A 5,568-nucleotide genomic window follows, 5' to 3' on the forward strand; every position below is an offset into this window, starting at 1 on the left:
AATGTGTTGTTCGATCCCATACAATTTCTTACTCATTGTCCGTGTGTGGTCATTGATTGTTCGCGACAAAACGAATCCATCAAGATCGCCACTGTCGATGTGAGAATTGAATTCGACTGCAAGGAGAATATACCGATGGATACCACAGCTTACTGCCTCATTCTGCACGATCGCATTGTGGAGTACAGTCCCTTGACCAACATTGTGCGCAAAATCACGTAAAAATGAACGTGCCTACATTTGTGGACCTGCAAGGATTTACGGTTGGAATGAGATTTCACCAAAAAGAGATAGCAATACTTGGAAATGGAACTGTTCTCTCCCATTATGTCTTTGCGAGTCCTATGCCGTGGCATCTTCTCACGAGAGCTGACAAATCGAAAGCAGCATGGTTGACGGCTGATCATCATGGTCTGCATTGGAAGGATGGAATCGTCCCGTACAACAAAGCGAAACGTTTGATCACGGACGCTGTGATCAGCGAAACCAGCGAAGAATCCAAACTCGTCTACGTCAAGGGATACGAGAAGCGAGAGTGGTTGACGAATCTCCTCGACGATGATGTGAGAGAAAAGGTGATCGTTGAGACTCTGAATGCGGATTACGACGTCATTGGACAAGCTGGATGCAACCAACATTTGACGATGTAATAATCATACAAAACACTGTGCGTTACAAAATGTATTGAAAATACTTAATTGGTGGTCAGCGCCAGAAAGAATTGTTTAACTTTTGATATGTATAATAAATTTTTATTATAATGTGTGGTTACATTTATTGATGATACTCTTTAGTAATAATAATAATAATAATAATAATTGTATTTATTTAATATATAATAATATTGTAACCGCGATTCGTTGCGGGTTTGAATCGCTTGTCGGATCGGGTTCGTGATAGGCGGAATAATTGAGAAACAGTGTGTTAAGAAAATAATAATGAATAATATATTTAAAATACTAAACTGATGATAATGACAATATATATATCGAACAATACGTGTCGACGCCTTTGGCTTTGGTTGTTTGTATCGCCTGACAGAGGTTTGTTTAGACGCGGATTTGGTGATGTGACGCGCGGTGCGCGGGGCGCGGACGACGTCAGTGTCGCGTCTTCGCGAGTCTATGCTGTTGACGTTTCTTTCGGCGTCGTGTCTCTTAAGTGCGGTGGACACTTTTTCCAGCGATGTTTAGCGGCGTTTCGGAATCATATAATGTTCGCGGGCGTTGAGATTGCAGCGCAACTGCATGCGGGATATCGCCTTAGCGGTGCTCCCTTCGATCTCCTATCGCGGAGATTTAAATCAGTTCTGTGTATGCGGTGTAGCCGTCGGTCCTCGTACACAGGACCTTAGCCCTCGGCGTTTCCTCTATGATTCAACGAGCTCGGCTCGTTCGGACGCAATTTCGGATGCGGCCCGCGGTACTGTGAAACTTATCTGTGTCGGCCTCACGAATCCGTGAGCCGACGGCGGAATGATTACAGTCGCTACGCGGCGAACAGTAATCTACCCGGAGCGGAGTAGAATCAAATGTCGATGACACGTATCCGTGCAACGACGGCGGAGTGACTACAGTCGCCAATCGACGAACAGTAATCTGCCAGGAGCGGAGTCGGTCTCTCTTAGAGCGGATAATCGGAATCGGATTCTCCTTCGAGAGCGGTGGATCGGTTCTGATTCTCTTTCGAGAGCGGATGATCGAATCTCTCGATTACGATTACGCGGCATTTTATATACCTCGAATCTCGCTTGATTCGCTATTTACCGCTGTTGTTCGGCGGTCGCGCTGTTTATTGTTTTGGAGGACGCGCTGTCCTCTTGCGCTTTTCGGTTCGCGGTGTTCTGCGTTTCCTTGTTTTGTGACGTAACGACATGCATCGTTACAATATTAATATATAATAATAATAATAATAATAACAATAATAAATATATTAATATAAATTAAGGATTATTTCAATTTCGCCGTAATTAATTCTAGTTATTTCTACTTGCTCTTCTCAGCCCCCATCTCCTCCTCCTCCTCCTCCTCAGAGTCATCAATGTTAATGACTTCTATATGTTCTGAAATCAAATTTAAAAATTAATTTAACGCTTTTCTATACAGAAAAATCGTAAATTTCATTACAAATTATAAAAAATGTCTGCTTTCTCACCATTGGTCGACTGTACGCCTATTTCTTCCTCTTCTTCATCAGCTTCCTCTTCCTCCTCAGAGTCATCAATGTTAATGACTTTTATATGTTCTGAAATCAAATTTAAAAATTAATTTAACGCTTTTCTATACAGAAAAATCGAAAATTTGATTACAAATTATAAAAAATGTTGTCTGCTCTCTCACCTATGGCCGACTGTGCGTCTACTTCCTCCTCTTCTTCGCTGTCGGCGATGTTGTCCTCCTCCTCCTCTTCCTCCTCCTCATCAATGTTAATGACTTCTATATGTTCTGAAATCAAATTTAAAAATTAATTTAACGCTTTTCTATACAGAAAAATCGAAAATTTGATTACAAATTATAAAAAATGTTGTCTGCTCTCTCACCTATGGCCGACTGTGCGTCTACTTCCTCTTCTTCATCAGCCTCCATCTCCTCTTCCTCCTCCTCCTCGCTTTCCTCGATAGCTAAAATTGGATTAATTATTATTTTAAAAAAGATAAAAACCTGGATTATACAATCTATTAAAAACTTACGTGGGGGGCTTTATTGTAACAGAACTTCCTCCTCCTCCCCATATACGGGTCTTTTAAATTCATTGTTGTTCAACATTTTTTATTGTAGTTTTTCTCTCTCTCTTTCTCTCTCCCTTGTCGATATGGACATGGACTGTTTGCTGGTGACTCCTGGGTGACTTTTATATGGTCCATCGCTATCTCTTTGTAACAAATATGTCTCGTTAGGAGAGGGTGGCAAATGTGCAAAATCAGCACAGCCTAACGTAATAGTAACATCATATGTCGCACATGCGGTCAACCGCATCCACACATTGATGTATCAGCACAAAAATATTGCATTGTGATGCTTAAGATTGCACTGAGAATTTCTCAATTTATTGTTCAATCAGTCAATTAATGTGCGGACATGTAGATCAGATCCGACTCACTATACGGACACCGTTGACATCGCCGCATTTCATCGGTGTAAACCATAGATTCATCGTCCCAACTGATTTCATCTACTTTTGGCCACTGTAAACTGTCTCGATAGCATATACAAAATTCGCGTTTATCGTGTCGCTCCATCATCAAAATTGGCATATCAGCATTCCACAAATCATCATATAAATGTATGTCATAAAACAATATTATATGTGTAAACTTGCTACTACCTGCCGGAATTTTTATATAGAAATTTTGAAGGTTAAAGTTCTTTAGCACTCTGATGTCTGGATGCATTATAAGCTCATTCAATTTAGTGTTTATTTCACTTGCATTCTCAGTCGTGATCCTACGTGCGTCTTCCACTATCTGATTGGCGTACTCCTGCACTAAGTCGTGGGGCCAACTTTTTAGAGAGCAGAACTTGATAACTTTAATATTTTCCTTCACACCACGTTTGGTTATTCCTCGCAAACCGAGTTCTCTGTCACGAAAAACTACACCATGGATATCTTTCTTGATTTGTCCTCCATTTTAGCCGTTCAATTTGTTGCTTGTGTCCCGTATTTGTTGCTGCTTGTGTCTCGACTGAACTATGCGCCGATGAAATACACATGATTTTATATGTTTCAAAATGTGCAAAATATGCATACTTCTATGACTTTCGTAATAGTATCTTGTTTCACATTTTTCCGCGCATCTTATTGTCAACTACAAATCGATGCGACAGCACTTAACTGCTACATTGTGACGCATAAGAGAGTGATCTTACATGAATACTTTTGGACTGCACTTTTGATATAAATATTGGAATACACCGTTTCGGTAATGGTTTTTATGATTTTTGGTAGCCGTTATTGTTTCATTACCGTTTCTTTTCCGTTTTTTACCGTTCTTTACTGTTTCATTCCTGTTATTTACCGTTTCTTTACCGTTTCATTACTGTTTCTTTTTTGTTTTTTTTACCCATCATCAAATAATAGTGGAATTGAGAGAAAGTCGCCAGAAGAAGATGTGCTGGTATTCCTGTGGTTTGTTGGTAATAAGGAATCATTGCGGTGTGTCGCAACGTTTTTTGGAGTCTTCCTCAAAACAGTTTTTCAACAATGTGACATAGTCATGAATTATCTGACTGAAATTGCGAGACAAGTCGTCAAATTTCCGGACGAGTCAAATTTAGACGAAGAAGCAAGATCCTTTGAACAAATTGTGGGATTTCCAGGTATTATAGGCTGCATTAATGGTTCGTATATAAACATAAGAACACCAGCTCACAAAATTGCATCGACGTACGCCAATCGACACGACAAGACATTTATAATATTGCAAGCAATATGTGATTCGAAAAAAAAATTCATCAACGTGTTCATTGGAGTTCCAGAAAAAGTTCACAATGCTAGAGTCTTTAAATTAAGTGATGTCAAACAAAAGCTGCCATAAATATGTAAGAAAAACTATCATATTTTGGGTGATTCTGCTTATCCAATACGCGAATGGTTACTTGTGCCATTCAAAAACTATGGAAATTTAGAAGAAATGGAAAATAGATATAACAAAAAACACTATCAAACTCGCGTTTATATTAAAAATGCCTTCGCTATATTAAAAGCAAGGTTTCGACAACTGTTATTACAGATCGATATGCATACAGTCGAAAAGATCACGAAATTAATGGTCTGTTGCGTCTTACATAATCTATGCATAAACAACGACGATCTATGGAATGAAGGTGACATTCTCCAGAATGAAGAAGAGCAATTCGTAGCTGATAACGAAGACATTTCAGAAGACGATTTGAAATAGATCGGGGAATTGAAACGATTCAGAATAATACAGTGCTTGTAATAAAATTTTTATTTTATAATAATCATTTGCTTTCATTGTACCTAACATCTAAAATAAGTATCATACATCAATATCGCAAGTACATGCAAGTATCACAGTTTTTTTAATATCTTTTCAAATATTCTAAGTAATATATTACTTGTTTTTGAATTACTGAACCTTACAACAGTTTTACACTAACATTGTGCTTTCATAAATCAAATAAAACTAAACATAAATTAAAAAATTGAAAATAAATAATGTTTTATAATTAATAAAATCTTTGGTTTTCTCTGAGCATAACCAACTATAAAACACTTAGGAACGTGAATATGTAACATAAATATGGCTTTCTTTACAAAAACTAAGTAAATAAAAAATTTTTATATTATTACCTAAGTGCAAATTTGTATTAGGTGGTAAACTTAGTTCCTGCGGCTCACAGTTAGGTGACGTTAGTTGTAGGTGTAATTTATTTTGACATCTGAAACTGGCTGCATTTTAGAGGTTAGACATTTGTCAATAAAATTCAGTGCGAAGAGATTCATTTAAGCGAGCAGTGCTATTTTTTCTTTTAATTAAATATGGAACGTGATAAGTTGTTTTTTCGACATGTGCTGCTTCATTACTTTGACTTGAAAAAAACTGCA

General features: G+C 37.9%; 1 pseudogene; it reads left to right on the plus strand.

Moving 5' to 3' along the window:
* The first annotated feature begins 2,811 nt into the window (after positions 1–2,811).
* LOC116851373 lies at positions 2,812–4,897 on the plus strand (annotated as a pseudogene).
* Positions 4,898–5,568: the final 671 nt, after the last annotated feature.

This window comes from Odontomachus brunneus, unplaced genomic scaffold (genome assembly GCF_010583005.1).
Source record: "Odontomachus brunneus isolate Ranch 3 - 2012 unplaced genomic scaffold, Obru_v1 Obru_scaffold_173, whole genome shotgun sequence".
Classification (NCBI taxonomy): Eukaryota; Metazoa; Arthropoda; class Insecta; order Hymenoptera; family Formicidae; genus Odontomachus; species Odontomachus brunneus.